Genomic DNA, 20,140 nt, shown 5'->3' with positions numbered 1-20,140 from the left:
TGCAATACAGTAGGTTGGTGTGATAAATGCCTAAGTCGGCTATTACTGTATACAGGCAGTCTCTGAATTACAAACATACAACTTACAAATGACATATTGTTAAGAAAGGGAGTGAGACAAATCAAGGGAAGTGAGATAAATCAATTGAATCGAAAAACCTGCAACATATACAAATTAAAAAATAATTAAACATAGAATTGTTAAAATAAAATCAGTTAAAATCACATAAAATCATTAAAACTGTTAAAATACTGTAATTCTGTTTTAGAATTATAGCTACAGGGACAAACCCAGAGGTGGTGCTGGGGGGTTCCTGTTTGACCCCCTGGTCATTGGGCTCTGTTTTGTCCACCATGCTATTTAAAATCTACATGAAACTGCTGGGAGTGATCCTTCAGTGTGGTGCTATTTATACACAGATGACACCCAACTCTTCTACACCTTCTCACCCTAAGACAAGGAAGTTATCCTAGTCCTAATCTAGTTTCTATCCTCAGTAATGGCATCTTCCAGGAACCCCTTTTCTAAGACAGAGACACTTGTCAGCCATTCCCCACCTCCTCAACTCTCCACTGACCATTGCATGGTCATTTCAAGGGAAGGCAGCAAAAGATGGGCATATTTTAAGGGACTGGGAAAAGGAGATGTGGCACAATTTTTCTGGGCAGCAATTTATTTCCCATTTCCCAATGAGGGATTATGGCCATTAATTCCTACACTAAAATGATGGTGCAGAGATTCACACAAAACCAAGGTAGGAAAACTACACATGGTTCTTCCATGCAGACATCTATACATTTGCACAATCCATTTACAGTTTCCTATCCAGAAAAACCACACAAAGTTTTGTGTGCATATTTTCTAAACAAAACAATAAAACATACCCAAAATACATTGAGTTTTTATGTCCAGGAGAACTACATGCATTTTGGGGTAAATAAACAAAAAATCCAACATGTAAAATATGTCATAGTTGGTCTCCTTTTCCTTGGTACCCCAAGTGTCTAGACACCTTTTTCCATTGTAGCTGCAAGTGTTAAGGCATGTTCTTCTCCTTCCTTCTAAATTGAAAGATTCAGTGCATAACCTCTAACTTTTAACATTTGAACATAAGGCTATATTATAACAAACTAGCATTCATACCAGAGTCAGCTTCCTTCCATATCAATTTTCCAGAAATTCTACTTAACTTGGTCAATGCTATATCAAAAATCTTTTCAATTTGATCTTCTCCTGTGATTCAAAACTTTAGTTTATTATTCTGTGAAGGACATTCTAGGAAAACCCTGATTGAAAGGAAAATAATTGCCTCATTTTAAATGTTATGTTGGAGGAGAGTTTTTCAAATACCATAGACTGCCAAAAAGACAAATAAGTGGGTCCTAGGATGGGAGACAAATACCAGGTGTTTTAGGCTATGATTCAGAGGAAGGAACTGACTATCTCACCTCTGAGTATTTTTTTGCTTAAGAAAACTCATGTGATCACGATTCATCTACAGGCAATTTGAAAGTGCACACACACACACAGCAAATTAAACTCTTCCTGAAACCAATGAGACCAACATGACTAAACTATGATGAGATGACTCATTAGGAAATAGAATAATGCTTGGCAAGGTAGAAGACATGGGGCAAGATGAAGTGTGGATAGATTCAACCAAAGAAGTCCTGGATCTGAGTTTGTATGACCTGAGCAGGTCTGTTAATAACAGGATGACTTCGAGGTTTCTCATTTATAAAGTCACCACAATCAAAGTCAACTTCACAGCAGTTAAGAACAACAAGTGATCAATACATCCTCTGAGAAATGGATGCCCTAAGGAAATTTGATATTTAGAGACACTGAAAAAGGAAATGGAGCTTAAAGCATGAAACTACTAGCAATTCATATTTTTGAAAGTTTAAGTAGAGATCCCCAAAAGAACAAAACTAGTGACAAAAATTGATGCCTATATTATTAAAAAAGGGGTTCTAGAGACCATTGTGACATAAGAAATAATCAGTACAGAGACTGTCTAGGACTCACGGTGACTACCTACCTAGAACATCTCATGTGATGCACTGGTAGAAGTAAATATTTTACAAGTGAAACCAAGCACTTATTGGGTAATCCAAAACCCAATAATTTGATTTCTTTCTGGCTAGAACCAAATCTATCATTAGACAGAGTGAATTGGCTGTCTCAGGCACACAGAAGGGCATACTCAGGTTCCCTTGAATTAATCTGGTGCCGACAGGTAGATTTGTAGAGGGATTGATGCCCCATTACCTGTACTAAAGTTTCAACTGCCCATTTGGGTGCCTTCTTATCCTTTACTTTAGTCTGTAAAATATCATAGGTTAACTCTCTTTTTTTGGCTGTTCCTTGTTCTGCTCCATTGTCCACCCTTCTGGGTTTATTTAAGCTACATTTGCTGAATTAATGAATTCTTGCCAGGTGAGTTAATGATGAATGAGAGCTGTAAGAGGGCTAGATCACTGACATTCTCTGAACCCTGAAAGGAAGAGTGACAGGTCTAGTGTGGATTGGGGGATAGAGTATTCATTTGCTGGCTGCTTCTTTCAAAATAATTGCCTTGAGAGCCATGTGCCTGTGCCAGAGCATTCACTCAGCAAAAGCATGCATAGGGAGTAAGCAGATCTCAACAATTAAAACGAATCATATTTTATAGCTCCCAACAAAAGAAACATGTCATGCCACTCCACATTCAAAATACATGGCTGCTGTTAGTGACAAATGAGGCAGGTGAGGTGGTGACGTACCTTGGCTAGGAAAAAAAGTGGCAACTCTTTAAGTGTGTATAGCATTGTGTCATGGGACATACAATCAGTCTGGTAACAATTATATCACAGGAATTTCATTTTCAGCAAAGGAACATGTGGAAAATAATGGGAGGAATGCACAAGAAATATCTTCTACACAAAATGTATTGAAATAAATAGCAGTTGTGTTATTTATGCAAATGTAGGAGAACCTCTCGATGGATACATGGCTCCACTGGAGTACCTGTATAGTACTTGTTGTTGTGTGCTTTGAAGTCATATCTGATTTATGACAATCTTAAAATGAATCTTTACTGGCAAGAGGGTTTGCCTTTGCCATCCTCTGAGACTATGTTATCCACCCAAAGTCACCCCAAGTGAGTTTCTATGACTGAGAAGGGACTCAAATCCTAATCTTCAGAGTTGCAGTCCAGTGCTCAAATCATTATACCACAATGCCTCTTTCAAGCAGAGCTTGTATATTATACTAAAATGCAATATTAATATTCATTTGTTTGTTTGTTTGCCATACTTGTACCCCACCCTTCTCTACCCCAACAGAGGGACTCAAGGCGGCTTACAATGACACAATGTCATGCCTCAACACAATCACCTAAACATTTCAAAAATTGTAACATATTAAACAGAGTTAAAACAGACTGAAAACATTATAATCCAGATAATAATAATTTGAAATTATAAAATCTGAAAACAGTTTATGGCATAATTATGTGAACTGATAAGACAATGTCCTCTGATGAAAAAAAACAGTGACAAGTGAACTTTATTTGAGCCTCAGAAACCAATGGCTTTCTTGGTACTGACTAGAGCAGAGCTATTGAATCAGCTGACCAGTCACACCCCTTTTGGTACTAATGTTGGAGTATGATCCCTGGTCAAAGTGGTTTCTGGTCAAATGGGCCCTGGTCAAAAAAAGGTTTGGAGACACTGCTGTATATGGACAGCTACCTCTGCATGACTAGGAATCTTGTGGTGGCTGTCCAGGTAGGTCTTGGTTCACTCTAACAATACAGAGTTATAGCACCATGATTCCATTTTAACTGCCATGTTACCAATCTTTGAAATTCTGGAATTTTCAGTAAAGTGGGGGATGGGGGTGGGGGGTATTTTGAATTCCCAACCAGAGTCCTCACTAGAACTCAGGACAAAGCCATGCTGTCAAAATGCAGTCTTAGTGCCATAATTCTGTCATCTGAGTGAGCCCTTGTACTAAAAGCTTATGCTAAACAGGATTTAATGTTGGTCTGACTCAGCAGCCAGGTATTTAAATGGAAATTCTTGTCTCCATCTGCCCTAAATTTAATTTCAAGACTACAAAGCTTGTTATTTTAAAATAAATAGTAATACAAACATTCTCAACCTACTTGAAATAAATATTTAATAATTTGGATCTTACTGATGTTGAATTATGTGGAGAAGCACAATAGCTTAAATGAAATAGTTCAAGAAAATAGAAAGCAAGCTAATAACATTATTTTTGGTTTTGCTCATGATATAGAGCATACAGACTCTGGTCTTTGTGTGTTTATAATATATATGAGCATAAAAATTGCATGAGGAAGAAATTTAAGCCTGCATGCTAGCCTCCATGATTGATCTCAAACCTACTTTCATGCTTTTTCACTGTATTGCCCTTTATTACTGTTTGTGCCAAAATTGCTTAGCATTGCAGCTTAAAATCCAATTACAGGAAACCTCTTCTTGCAGCCTTTTAGTTTCAAAAGTTCTGCCTCATTTCTTGACTCAATATTTTTGTCTCAATTCTATAGTGATGATCCTGATTTTTATCAACATTAGCATTTTCAAATTTTTCACAACAACAACAAGGAAACCTGTCTCGGAAATCATATAAATGGTGCTTCAGATTTTAATGCTGCCCTATCCATTTCTCAGAGTACTGGCCATTTTCTGCAATCCCCATACATTTTACACTCTCAGGAAAAAGGAACTTCTCTTAAAGATTTTTTCAATGCATTTAGAATGAGCCATACCTCTTTTGATGTGGAAATCATTTTTTTGTTTATATCACATTTGTTTTCCTTGGGGCACAAGATTGCTGACTGTTGTTTCATTCCTGATGCCCAAGATTGGTTGTCCTTGTCCACTGATTATTAGACTTGTACACAGATTCGGAGTGGCCAGTTGCCTTAGGCCAATCCAGCTTGCACCACTTGGCCAGATGGTCATAACAATAAGGGCTCAGCCATCAAAATTTTTTGTCTGTTATGGGACCATGTGGCAGCTGATCACAGTTCCTTCTCCCCTATTCAGCACCACGCGGCACAGAGACGCTACAGTGTGCTGCTCACACAAAGTTTCCCTGTGAACCCTGCCTGTTGGGCCAACCAGAATGGAAGAATGCTGTGACGTGTCCTTAACCCAGTTCTTCAAACCCAGACTCCCTTGAAAGGAAGATAGGAAAGGGTCCCAGGAAGCTGCCCATTTTCAGGAGGCACGCAAAAACGCATCCATGGGTTCCAGGCCTGTAGCGAGGGGGGGGGGCTTAGGGGTTCAAACCCCTCCCAAAATGTTTCAGATTTTTTTTTTAAAAAAAACCCAGTTTACTCATGAATTTTAACTGGTTAACCAAATCCCCATGCTAAGTCTATGAGATGCAAAAAATTAAGAGTCCCTCCAGAACTACAAGCACTATCTCAAGCAAATATTTATTTATTTATTTATTATTCGAACTTATATGCTGCCACTCCCCTGGGGCTCGGAGCAGCTTACAAGAACAGGCTAAAATTGAACACAATTTTAAAACAATTTAAAAACAGCAATATCAGAGATCAAAGGCCCGTTGAAACAAATGTCTTACATGCCCTGCGGAAAGCTGATAAGTCCTGCAAGGCACGGACTTCAGGTGGCAGAGTATTCCAGAGTGATGGTGCCACTGCTGTAAAGGCTCTGCGTCTGGTTGCTGTTAGACGCAAGGTCTTGACACTGGGAATTTCCAATAGATCTTGGTCCTCAGAACGGAGGGATTTCTGGGGTTGGTAGGGGGTGAGGCGGTCCCTCAGGTACATCGGCCCCAGACCATGCAAGGCCTTAAATATTGACAATTTATTCACACTGTCATAACTTGCAGCAATAGCTGGTGTAGTGAAGCAACCAAGTTGGGGGTGTGTGTGTTGAATGCTCTCATTAAGGAGGCCAGATTTGGTGGAGGTGGTTAACAGGGGCAGAACTGCAGGCTATTGAAGGCTGCTCTGCCCCCTGCTGTGCTCTTTGCTTCAGCGTGAGCTGGAAGGCAGGTTTCAACCACCCACCCCCCCCCCCCCTGCAAAATTTTCAACCCCTCCCGAATTTTTTTCTGGCTACGGCCCTGATGGGTTTCCCAGAATCCAGCCAACAGAAATTGATTGAGGTTCAGCTGAAATGCACAAGCTTACTGATTATCTATTTTTTCTACAATTGTGAGATTTCTTTGGCATGAAAACCAAGATGGCAAGCCCTATCACATCAAGGAATGTCTACAGAAGAAGGGGACATAGAGAGATTCTTGGAAGTAACTATTTATTCATTAGAAAATAAAACTCACTGGTAACAGCTACATTGAGAACAGACAGTGGGCTCTTCTAGAATAGCAGAAAGAGGTAAGAGCTCTTCCAATGCTTATTGCCATTTGGTGTCTCTTGGTGCCACCTCCTCAACCATTTGCAGCATCTCCAACTTTTCTATTCTTAGTAAATGTTAGCTCATTTGGAGGAAGATGAAAGAAATGGTATGCTATCATAGGCAATTTGGCCAATCATAATTCTGATCTAATGACTCTGTAGCAACCTGGCTAATCATCATTCAGATATCTTTGGTTCTTTTGCTCACTATTGTCTTTAAATGTTGTCAGACCTAGAAAATAAAGTGGACACTTAGCACAGCTGCTATGGGAAGTCCATATGGCTAGATTTGTAGCAGAACTACTGCATCCAGCCATTAATGAATACACACTGGCTGCATAATAGAGTCTCACACTGCATTGTATGCAAGTGTAGGTAGGGTCCCCGATTCAGTTTCAGAGTCTACAAAAACTAGTTGTAAATTGGATCCTTTTCCAAATTATCTTTTTATTATACCATTTATATTCCACCCCCAAATAGGACCCAACATAGATTGAAATAAAATACAGATAAAACCCAATCATGATAGATTTTTAAAAGCCATTAAGTGAATGATTCCATTAAAACAGCACTAATTTAAAATAGTGTAAAAGCATTTATTATGTAACAGCAAGATAAAAATAAGCACTTTATCCCATTAAAGAAGTTACAACTACATGTCATTATAGCTGTAACATGCCATGGGACAACTTTTCCAGTGTAACTGTAACCTAATGTGGGAATGGTACAAGTGTTGGTTCATGTTCTTTTGTGAGTATTAAGGTGACTTTAAGGTATTTCTGGCTTGTAGTACAGAAGTTGTGCCACAAGCCAAAAATAGATCCTTACTTCCAGTGTCTTCATTGATGCTGGTGAAGTCTAGATTCCAGAGGGGCAAATCTGGCGATGGATCCTCCCTTCAGACCTCTTCCATTTGTCCCTTTCCACAATGTCAGAACTTCAGCCTTCAAGAAGGATAAAAATGGGTCTGATAGGAGTGGGTAGTGAGAGAAAGAACATGGATCTGCTTGATCCAAAGGCCCTTCTGACTACAACTATGCCCTGGGCACATCACAATCTGCATATAAAACAATTTAAAGCCAAGTGCAGATTGTGGTGGAATTAGTTAGATTCCAAAAGATTTCATAAACAGCTGTCTTCTTACTTGTTGCCTGACTGACACGAATTCTTGTCAAAAAATCAACCCTCCCTCTCAAAATAATAACTTAAATCAAATCTCTGGAGCAAGTTATACATTTTTATATATTTACTGACTCATACAAATACAGCTTGACTGAGTTTCAAAATGGTAAACTAAACGTAGTTGATGCATTCCTGAAAGGATTAACTCAATCATTCACCAAGCTCTGAGGAAGGAAATGTTCCTGGGACAATGGGACAATTCCCAAAGAGTTTTAACACTGTTATAATGACCCTTTGGGTCTTCCCTTATGGATTCAGGGTTATGATTGATTAGAAATAAATATACAAAGTGGGGGGGGGGGGCTCATGAATGCATTGGGTACACTGGGCTGGACAGTAATAATTATGTCTTATGGGACCCTAGAGAACTTTTCAATCTTAAAAAATATATGTGCATATGAAACTGTTGGGGTTTGGGAAACTTAAAAACTGGTTTGGCTGAGAGAAAATTCCCCCAGGCAGGCAAAGGAAACATATCTTTTCTTAAAATGCAATTAAGACCAGACCCCAGGAGACATCCAGATGTGTTGAAAAATATCAAATATAAGCTGTGCCTCAATGAGATCTGTATTATTCTGTATGCTTTCCATTCAGTTGTTTATATTTGCATAAATTTCATCTTTGTCTCTGAGGCTGGCTCCTTGTGGTGGACTCATATGATCCCATCCTGGACTGCATTGCCTCAGACCATTTCCCAAGTCTCACCATTTTTCACCTGAGGTGATCTTCCGAATAGCTCAAGCTTCAAATGGACAAATAGCAAATCTTCATTTTTTCCCACCACCAAGAAGACTCCACTCACCTCTGACATCACAGGGAATCCCAAGTCAGATCCTAGCTTGGACACTTCTGAGCCAATAAGAGGAGGGAGTGGGTCTTTTGAATGATTACCAAAGGGGATAAAATTCTTGCACTGTATTGTATGGTTATATCCATTTTTTTGAGCGGAGACTCTGTATCAGATATTTTTTCAGGCCTGAAAGTAAAGTAAACTTCTGTTATTGCCTTCAAGCCTGGCCTACAATTTTTCTTGGCTGTCAAGGTAGCATGGCATGTTGGGCAATGGATCCACTTTTCTCCTTAAGTGACTTGCTGATTTTGGCTACATTCTGATGTCAGTTAAGCCTAACAGTACCCATAAGTGGATATGGTCACAGCAGAGAGGTCCTCTCCAGTGTCCTCCTACAGAGTATTGGCCTCACTGGCGTGGAATAAAGAAGAGCTCCTCCAAGAAATCTCTGTTAGAGGGCAAGTATAACTAGAGGGATGCTCCCTCAACTATTGCTTTTCAAAGCCATTTAGGGCCTATCTATGGCCTGACTGCTTTCTACTTTCCATTTAACCACACTTGGGACTTTATCTCATGTAAGTGGAAAACTTACATTGAAGCAGGCCCATCTTTGTTGATGTTTCCTATTGCGTGGCTCTGAGGGCAAACCTTGCTGGCTTGCAACTTCCCCAAAACAAATCATTCACTGCTATTGACAGAAAACTGCACTAAAGGCCATTTCTGAGTGAACATGTTCTGTTGCTTAATGATATATATTTGCAGCAAAAATGGGTCAGGGAATTATTTCTCAAAGATTCATAAGGGAGAAATATTTTATCTTCATAGACCCACTAAGCTTAAATTTCAATCATGATTTTAAAGAAATGAGGCTATCTCATAAAAATTTGAGGATTGTGACCTTGTTCTACTTTTGTATTTTAAATGTATACACTTTCAATTGAAATCTATTAACAAGTTTGTAACTATTGTAGTAGAACTCTTTTATTCTTGATATTTTGAAATATTTAACAGAATCACCTAATATCCTGGGTGCTGCTTGTAAGACATTTTTGATTTCTTCTCATGTTATATTTAGATGAATGATAGTTGGTTTAGATCATGTTCAAGGTTGCACTATATAATGTTGAAAACTTGACAAAATTATGTGCCTCATTTTGAAACTCTTGCATTGTAAATGGATATCAGAGTATTCCAACCCTATCTTTAGTTTACACTATAGGAGACATCCTGTCTGTTTTATCCTTTATCCAAAACCTGACCAAGTCAACTGACAAATGCATCAATATATGGCTTACAGAGACTGTTGGCTCTCCTTCATTGGAGATTTTCAAGGAGAGTTTTGGCAAACTTCTACCAGGAATAATTGAGGCTCAGGTTAGTATTGACATCGGGCAGGAATTTCATATTGAAAAATTGTATCTCCTCCAATTTTATACAAGGATCTCTGGCAGTTTCTGATTTTTTTTTTTTACAATAATTTGTTCTACATATGCACACATCCATCAATTGCATGTCTAGCAATTGATAGGACAAGCGCCAGTAGAAACGTTAATAGAATCAAAGAGTTGGAATACACAAAGAGCATCCAGCCCAACCCCCAGCCGTGCAGTAAATCACAATCAAAGCACTCCCAAAAGATGGGTTCACCTAACTAGCTTGTAACTCTATCAAAAAAGGGATCAAGTTAATCTGACATGACTTGTTTTTGAGAACCCTATGTTGACTTTTTGCTTATAGCTTGCTTGTTTAATGGTCTGCTCTAGAATCTTTCCTGGTATCGATGACAGGTTGACTGGACAGTAATTGTTTGAATCATCTTCCCTTTTTTGAAGATGGAGACATTTGCCTTCTTCCAGTCTACTGAAACGTCTCCTGTTCTCCGAGACTTCTCAAAGAATTGGCATTGATTCTTAAATTACTTTTGTCAGTTATTTTACTACCCTTGAATGTAATTCATTTGACCCCAGAGACCGTTTAGATTAGCCAGACATTCTTGTACTGCCATCTTACCTATTGTGTGCATCATTTCTTTGATTGCATCTTCTGATCCATTCTCTCCAAGCTGAACACTGTTAATCTTTTGGAAGAAGTCTGAAGCAAAGAAGTGTTGAGTAGTTCTGCTTTTCTCTGTCCCCCATTAGCATTTCAACATCACCTGTACACAGTGCTCCTATCATTTCCTTGTTCTTTTTTTTTTTTTTTTGCTGTATAGGTAAAGGGTAAAGGTTTCCTCTTGATATTAAGTCTAGTCGGGTCCAACTCTAGGGGGTTGTGCTCATCTCCATTTCTAAGCCGAAGAGCTGGCGCTGTCCATAGATAAGAGGCCTCCAAGGCCATGTCGCTGGTATGACTGCATGGAGTGCCGTTACCTTCCTGCTGGAGTGGTACCTTTTTATCTACTCAAATTTGCATGTTTTCAAACTGCTAGGTTGGCAGAAGCTGGGGCTAACAGTGGGAGCTCACTCTGCTCCCCAGATTCGAACTGCCTACCTTTCAGTCAGTAAGTTCAGCAGCTCAGCTGTTTAACTTGCTTCACCACCGTAATCTGCTGTAAAATCCCTTTTAATTGTTTTTAACCTCTTTAGCAATCTTGAGCTCATTCTGAGCTTTGGCTTTTCTAACTTTCTTCCTATACATGCTGGCTATTCATATGAATTACACTGTTATACCTGAAAGGTTGTCCATCAATTTGAATTGTTAGAGCAAGAAAAAGAATCTAACACTCAGACCATAAGCAAGTAGTAAGCTGAGAGATGGCCAGATGCGGTCTGGAGATTGGATAGCGACAGGCTAGAGAAGTGACAATGAGGGATAATATGATGTATTTCAGCTGGAATGGGCATCAGCATTCCCATTAACACAGGGGGTGAAGAATCTGTGCTTAGTCCCCAGAGTTGTTGCTTTGAGTCATGTAGCATCAGACACACTGCATGCAGCATATATTCAAGAAGCTGTCTTTGGTTGGTCATACAGTTCACAATGAGATTCAAGAGACTGGTAAGGTTCATAATTCTATTTTTGAGGAAGGTCTTCTAAACAAGAACTTTAATACCTTTTGTTTACAGCTTTGTGGAGAAGTCAACCGTGGTGCCTAATGTTCCCCCAGTGATGCTTTAAGAGGGTATTTGATACAAGAAACAGTGGCAGCTAGAGGGTTTCATACCAGTGGAATGGAAAGTCCATTTTTGGTTTTAAAGGAACTGAGTTCCTTTAAAGTTTGTAACTTTAAAGGAACTGAGTTCCTGTAAGTTTTTTGGGCTATATGGCCATGTTCCAGAAGCATTGTCTCCTGACGTTTTGCCTATATCTATGGCAGGCATCCTCAGAGGTTGTGAGGTCTCATGACCTCACAACCTCTGAGGAAGCCAGCCTAGATGCAGGTGAAACATCAGGAGAGAATGCTTCTGGAACATGGACATACAGCCCGAAAAATGTGCAGGAACCCAGTGATTCTGGCCATGAAAACCTTCAACAACACATTTAAAGGAACTGTTCCAGATAATTACATTACCCCTCCATAGGCTCAGCATCTTCAATTGTGCCTTCAAATATCAAACAATAACTCAAAGTTGATTCACTGTCTCCTGCTAGAATGGAGGGAACCAACCACCAACAAATAAAAGAACGTCATCACAGAAAATCCACCTCACCCAGCAGCAAACTGTTGCCTCTTGCACTAGTAGACTGCTTATTTCTTGAACAAAAAAAAATGTGGCGGGGGGTGGGGTATAAAGTCCATCACTTTGATTGATCAAGACTAGTTCTCAGGAATGTTTTAAAAATTTACACCTACATGTACAAATAGCTCCCTACCTCACTATCATCGCTGCAGAACCTCATGGGAAGCATATATCAAGGATATCACAAGAAGTCTTATCCCGTTTAGTTCCAAGTGTAATTGCTTTTATAAATGTTAGCAGCTGTACTATATCAGTCTTTTAATTTTCCAGGTGATATATCTATTCAACCGTGCACAGTATCTGACATTGGCCCGATACCGATATGATTTAAATGGTGATAACTTTGATTCAGTAACTAGGGCACATACAGTAATTCAGAAAAGGGTGACTGGTTTGACATATTGTGGTTACACTTTAAAAGTTCATCCTGTTTTGAAATCTTCTGCATCTTAGGAGGAAGTACTGACAATGAAAGAGGATGGGGAAAGGATGGGGCAGATGAAAGATGCCATCCTAATCAGAAATACCAACAAAATTGTTTTTTGGTTTTTTTAGAGTGATGCATGGAATGTTTTGACTTGATGAATATTCAGCTCCTGGTTGTGTGAGAGGTGGAAATTGTAACATTTAATACAGCATCATGTTTTATGGGGACAGGATCTGGTTGATAATGTGAATTTTAAGTTAGGTGGTACAAGGATTGTATAGTAGAAATTGCATACATAATTCATGCATTGAAGTGTCATTCCGAACTGAAAAAGTAACTGTAAAAATGCCATCACAGGTCTCCATGTTTGTGTGACAGTAATATCTGAAATGAATGCATATACAAACCTCAGACTGGCGTGTTGAAAATACATCTTGTTGAGTTTTCTTTTTAAAAAAGTGAGTCAGGCTCACTGCATTTTGCTCATCATCATAGCAAATATACTATATATTTTGCAAAGCAAATTATATTCAAAGCAGCTCACTGTTCGCAAGGACCAAGAACAATAAGGCTCATGTGCAGTCAGTGAGTTATGAGGGCTCACCTGGCTGTAAGTGGAGTAAAGACATAATGAATCAGATCCTTTGCTAAATCAGTCATAGATGGAATTTAGAATTTAAAAGGGCAAAATCATTTTGGTTGCTTTTTAGAAGATGTAATAAAACTGTACTCTGTGGTGAGATCTGTTGAGTGGGAAGACATAATTTGTGTTTAGTCACTCTCAGAATTTTAATACAGTACAGCCCCCATATTCGATAGGAGTACATTCCTGAACTTACCATGGAAACAGGAAACTGTGAGAAACTGTGGGCAATAGCAAACTGTATTGAATTGAACTAGTTCTGCCAGATGTTACCATAGCATAGAGTCTCATTGGAGGCCTTAGAAAATTCTTAGAAAGGTTATCATGGAATTTTCTAAACCCTCCAGCATACCATAGAATTGCCCGGCGGATTCTCTGTGGTTCTCAGCCTGTGGATCCCCAGGTTTTTTGGCCTACAACTTCCAGAAAACCCAACCAGTTTACGAGCTGATAGGATTTCTGGGAGTTGAAGGCCAAAATGTCTGGGGACTCACAGGCTGAGAACCACTGATCTATGAGAAGAAGCATATCATACAATTGTCTGGAGGACCTAGAAAATTCATAGAAAGGACATGTTTATCAGATGTAAGTAGGTAAAACCATAGGTTCTGCTAGTATAGAGGTTGTACAATACTGAGATACAGAACTATTTAAAAGAAGTTCTGTGAGGAACTTGGATATTCCCAATAGGCCATAATTTCTCTCCTTTCACTGGAATTCTGCATAGAAACTATTTCCTTGTAATTTAAGAATTCATAATTTTCATATGTGTCCAAAGCTGGACTTCATGTAATGATGGTTTTCAATATCATTCTCATGTTTAATGTGATGGGAATTATTTCAGGCATAACCATTTAGGATATCTAAGAAGCAGGATAACTAAGACATAGTATTCTTAGTCTAATGAGGAAAAATAATTATTCATGTTCAAAGGAGATTCCCCCAACCTTATTTGTGAAAAGTTTGTGTAGTGTGTGTGTGTGTGTGTAAAAAAGATGTTCATCTTGTAGACAATGACTAACTCATAGAATTCCATTTTAAAGGTTTGGTTAATCTACACAGCGATGCCTTTGAATATATCGAACATTTAATATCATCTAATTTTGGTGTATGAAGATGATGACTTGCATGAAATGTGTCATTTTTTAGGGAACCTTCTATAGATAAAACTCTTATTTTGATGCATTGTCTACTTCACTGGGATTACTGTGCCAGTCGTTTGTAATGGCTAGTATGAGGATTGTATTGAAAGTAATGTCGGTTGGGTCATGACTTCTTTATTAACAAGAGAGATCTGCAACTACATGCATGTGTAAAGTATCTTTTTGACTACAACATGGTATTATTCTAGATAGTCTTCACGAGTGGTGATGCATTTGTGCCAACTGTGAAACAGTAAGCAAAGCCAGTTTGGAAAAGTTCTCTTGGATACTCCCTGGTCCAATGTTTGATAGCATCTTCCACTTTGCCTATATTATTGAAGTTTTATTCCCTAATGTTTTCTTTCATTTAACTGAACAAGTGAAAGCCTGAGAGAGCCAGATTGGAGCTATAAAGTGGGTGTAGCACTACTGACCATCCCATTTATATGATCACCTGTGATGTTGCCAAAGAAGTGTGGGGTTGTGAAATATCATGGTGTAACTGGATTACATTCAGCTGTGTCTATGCTCTTTTCTTTTGGGTGGCTTCTCAAGATTTCTGTGGTAATGTAACATTTGCTGGTCACTTGTGTCCCACACTCAGGCAAAATCACGTCCTTGTCATCTCAAAAGATATTCACCATAATTTTCTGTGGTGAGCACTGGCTTTTGAATTTCTTTGTTCTGGGGAGGTGGTGTTTTAACACTCAGTGGACTGCTTCCTGATCTCTGAGTCATCCTTTCATGTATCCAAGGTTGTGGATAATCTGCTCAACAGCACTGTGGCCACACCCAAGTTCCCGAACAAGCTTCCAGTCTATGGAAATCATGCCACCCACCCTGTTTTTACTTTAATCAATGACTGCTTTCAATGGCCTTCCAGTACACGGTTTGTCTTCTTTCATCTGGTTTCATCTCCATTAAACTTTGTCTTCAGTCTTGTTTCACTTTCACCAATTGTCACTCCACCATATTTTTGAGCTTTCTTGGGATATTAGCAGCAGTATATGCTTCTTTGGTCAAGAACTCAATGACTTCTCTTTGTTTCAGCTTTGGATCCATGGTTATGTCATGTCCAGAAATGCAGAAATTCTGTCAGTCATGCGGTAAAGATTACTCTATCTGGTGGCATAATAGCATCACATTTGGATTAATGGTTTCAGAGAAAATGACATACAGGCATTACTTTCAGTATGACCCTCATAAGTGTTATTCCACTTCCGATAAGCTTGATATACTCTTATAAACTTATATTGTGTATAGAAAAACCTATTCCCATTCTCATTCACTGAATGAGTGAAGAACACATCACAGACTAAAAGGTGAATCTTTATGTGGTGCCTTGATTTCCATAGCCTTGCAGGGATATGTTCAGTGATCAAGCTCTCTTAGTCCTTTCTTTTAAAGAAATAAATCAATGTACTTTTTTGTAAAAAGCTTGGATTCTCTGAAGACCAAAGGCATATTCTTTCTCTCTGAAGAAATATAGCACAAATAGCAGCAATTTAAACCTTTGTAACACCTTGCTAAAGTGTTTCATTATGGACGAGATTGACAATCTCTAGACATCAAACAGAATTTCAGGTAACGTGTGGCCTCCTCTGGTTTCTGTAGTGTGACAATGAAGGAGAGAGTTATTTTGTCATGCTGGCATGTATGTGTCTGTGTGCAAGACAAGCAAACAGACAGACAGACATGGAGATGGCTATTAAGCATTTCTTTATGAAGAGTTCAATCTCACCCAGCTTGGCTTTCAACATCTTTTCATTTGGAAACAATTAAAATGAAACTTCCTTTCACCAGCTTGGAGCTTGCTCTTAAAATATAGTCAAAGTTTGAAAACTTACAAATTAAGGTTGGCTTGTTCTTATATAAACTTGCACTTCTCATATAACTTTGTACTTCTCTGAAGGTCATCTGAAGAGGGACTCATTTAGTTATCTCTGACTACAGAGGTAGAATTCAGAGGCATAGTAGAGTTAATCTGGAATATCAGTATGCATGTGAGTAAGTGGAATTGGAGCACATCTACACTGGGCAGTTTAACCCAGTCTAAAAGTTTCCAGAGCATCTCCAGATCCTTCCCTCCTTTATATATGTCAGAGAAAAGAGAGACATCCCATTTTCACAAGCACAGTGAGATACTTTTATAGCTGGGAAAAAGAACTATTGACACTCCAGCTGTGTTTAACTTCAAAAGCCAGCAGGCCCAGAACCATGGACAGCAGCAAGGGATTACAACAGCTATTGACCAAATCACATAGAAAACTAAAATAGGTCTGGGTTGTTGTAGGTTTTTTGGGCTATATGGCCATGTTCTAGAATGCCTCTAGAACATGGCCATATAGCCCAAAAAAACCTACAACCCAGTGATTCCAGCCATGAAAGCCTTCGACAATATATTAAAATAGGTCTACAATCTTGGTTCCCTTTTCTACAGAAATTATAAGCACACATGTCATTTATGAATTCCAGTTGTACTGCTCCCCAAAGTTATGGAAGCCACAGTCTTCTTAAAGCTGTATATGAACCTACAGGCATGAGTCTTTATAGCATGCATAAGTGATGTGTAAAAGGCTTTCAAAAGGGGGCCTCCTCTCCCTTTTAAAAAGCAGAGCTCACACACCATTAGCAAGCAACCACTAATTTTCATGATGTGTGAAATGATCCATGGTCAGTAGAACAGAAAGACATTCTGCTTTCCTAGAACTTTGCAAGAGAGGGCATCTTAATAATTAATGCATATCATTGGCATCAATGGAAACGAGATATTTGAGAGGTGCTGGCAGGTGCTCAGTGTCCTTTCACCAGTCTAAAACTATCCAGATTGATCATCTTGCCAAATGCACAGCATCTGTTGAGCTCTTGGAAATGGAATTAATCACTTTTGTAAAGACAATGAAATAGGCAAGGGCATTAATGTTATTTATTTCAGGCACTTGCAGCCTTCACAGAAGCAAGGACACATTGTCCCTGGCTCAACAAATTTATAAACTATTGAAACAAAGTAGACAAGGATGGAAAGAAAAGGACAACTTTGTACAGAGAGTCTGTAGATGGTATTACTGAGTTCATACTGAAAAATAATGGCTGGCTGAAGTGTGGGCATCTGCCACAGGAGACTGTAATTCACCAAACTTTCATATTCCATTTAAGAAAAAAAAAAGTTGCATTCTTCTAGCCCTGTCAATACTAAACTATTTCAAGGGGGAGTATATAATGGACACCCCTCAAAGTTCAAAACAGCAGTTGGTAAAGGGTAGCTCATTGAACACGTGTACCAAAGGTCCCCTCTCCCCTTTTTCACTTGGTCTTACCAATGTTCTTTAACAAAAGAAAGGAGGGGGAGGAAAAAAATCAATTTAAATGGAATATGAAATTGTGTGTGTTCAGTGAACTATAGTTATTAATGTTATTGTTTCCTTCTATTTTCTTTTCTTTCATGAGTTGTTTAGGATCCAAGGCTTGTAAATTGTCCTTCTGAAGGTATCCATCCTGGTCTAAATGGCTAGACTGAGTGTGGGAGAGATGCAGTGTGTGGTTAACCCTCCAAGCCTCTTTTCCCATGCTGAACAAGACCACAGGAATGCTGTATAGTTTGGCCCTCTCAGGAATGATCAGAAACATACTAGTTCATCAAACACCAAAAAGATTAAGATAGCTATTTTAGTGAGCCTTCTAGAAGAAAGAAGGATGTATGTATGCTTGTCCTATACACTCATTTGCTATTTTAATGCAATTCCCCCAGCTTGAAGCCCTTCACAATCCTTTTTGTCCTTAAGACTCATTATAATTTAGTGCCATCAACAAATTACTAGTCCCCAACTCTTAACGACCTTTTAACCAGGGTTCTGGTGAGCTTTTTCTGTATGTGGCCCAAAGGCAAACATTTTCCTCATCTGCAGTAAGAACGTCCAAACATGCACCTTGAACTATGTCTTGAAGCAAACTGATAATTTTATTGTTATGTGTCTTTATGTTGTTACTGACTTATGACAAGCCTAAGCATAGGGTTTTCTTGGCAGGCTCTGATCAGAGAGGAATTGCCCTTGCCTTCCTCTGAGAGAATATGGCTTGCCTAGGATCATCCAGTAGATTTCCATGGATGGGATATTTGAACTGTGGCTTCCAGAAATTTAGTCCAACAGGCAAACCACTATACCATACTGGTGCTAAACTGGTTATTACTGGTGCTTTATTTCTCTTTGTCTGTTTCATTTGCAGGATTCTTCTCCAATCCACAGGCAGTTCCATAATAAATCTTCTGAGGCACTTTGGGTTGTTTGTGTGCTTGAATGAGCTGATGTGAAAAGCAACTGACAATAAATAAGAAGCAACTATAAATGTTCAAATAATTAATGTTTCAAATATGCTGGTTGTCCTACTTTGACAAGAGGGAATAGCTCTGTTATTCTAAAGAGCACATTAATTCTGCCAGGGTATGTAAGGGGACACTATTCACCAATGTGTGCTCAACAGATAGTCAAATTGCCTCATTCATGGGAGCAGGAGACATATCCTCCCTGCTGGAGTTAGCAAACTTTGCGTTGTTTGCCCATTCACTGTTATTTCTTGGCGGCCATCCGGGCTGCATATCAATCACAGGCACTTCCGCTTGCATTAAACATTTCTTGCTCTTTCTCCTGTGAGAAGTGAATTATTGTCACGTTTGACAAGGCAGCAGCCACTTGTGTGTCATGTCAACTGTGGTCAGAAAACTTTTCTGAATTCCAGCAAGAACTGAACCCTCATTACTTTAGTCCCTTGCTTAACCTGTGCCATTCTGTTTGCCAATATCTGCCAAGAAAATCCCCATTTTTAAGCAAACAAACAGACATCAGGAGCAGCAAAGCAACTTCTCAGGAGGATAAGAACTTTCACAAAGGCTTGTTAGCAAGAGCAAAAGCATGGAAAAAAACATCAAAATATTATGTAGCACTGCCAAAACAAATTCAGTTCTAGCATTACAGGACACTAGGCATGCAAACAGGGCAGGAGCCCTAGCAGAACCTTTCATCACTGCTTGTTAGATGATTCAGATGTTGACATTCTATAACATCAACAGAATGCTAGCAACTGTGCAGAACACAGAAATAATAGAATCTCTGCCCCAGAGAGTTGATGAGGGCAAGCAAACAAGATGGCAAACGCAGCCGGGGGCCATATGTTGATAATTTGTGGAGTGTTTTAGGTGGTGATATCTGAGAGGTGGGTAACTCTGGCAAGTTTTGGGGTCAATTTTCAATCTTAGGACACTCATGGAGGCTACATGGACAGCCAAAAAGGCAACAAAACAAACAAAACCAGTGTTTTGTTTTGTTTCCCATGTTGAATAGAGAAGGGTAGGAATCAGTCTACAATCTATTTCCAAGACGAATTGTGGCTCCTGTAGACTTTCAAACAAAGCAATTTGCCTTATTTTCTATCCAGAAAAAAAGCAATCCAGAGAATCAGAAGGAGTCAAAGGCTGGTAAAAGAAGCGTGGGGGCCATTTGCAATCCAGAACTGCACTTTGCCCACCTCTACGGCAGAGGAATATCCTACAACTACCTTCATATTCTATGTGTGCCACAGAGAATATCACAATCAGTCATTCAACAAGAAGGAGATAGTTTTATATCACCAGAACTCAAGGTTTAGGAAAGTTGCGTTTTTTTTATTACAGCACCTAGTATTCTACAGTCAGCAGGCCACTAGTCTTACTATCTATAGGACTATGGGAGTATTAGCAAAAGCAAATCATTTTTCCAATCTCTGCCTGGTATGGTATGGTATGGTATGGTATAATATGATATGATATGATATGATATGGTACGATATAAGTCCCCTTCGGGGTTGAGAAGGGTGGTATAAAAATACAGCAAATAAATAAA

At 39.0% G+C, this 20,140-nt stretch overlaps 1 long non-coding RNA gene across 1 annotated transcript in view; it reads left to right on the top strand.

The window, feature by feature from the left end:
* LOC132766430 (uncharacterized) overlaps nt 1-15,374 on the top strand; it is a 34,191-nt gene extending 18,817 nt beyond the window's left edge. The window contains exon 3 of the long non-coding RNA XR_009630472.2: nt 15,318-15,374. This is a non-coding gene — a long non-coding RNA (uncharacterized lncRNA). The remainder of the gene's footprint in view (nt 1-15,317) is intronic.
* The last annotated feature ends 4,766 nt before the right edge of the window (nt 15,375-20,140 follow it).

Source organism: Anolis sagrei, chromosome 2 (genome assembly GCF_037176765.1).
Source record: "Anolis sagrei isolate rAnoSag1 chromosome 2, rAnoSag1.mat, whole genome shotgun sequence".
Taxonomy (NCBI): Eukaryota; Metazoa; Chordata; class Lepidosauria; order Squamata; family Dactyloidae; genus Anolis; species Anolis sagrei.
Note: the sequence above shows the minus strand (reverse complement) of the source record. Positions and strands in the feature narration are given on the sequence as shown.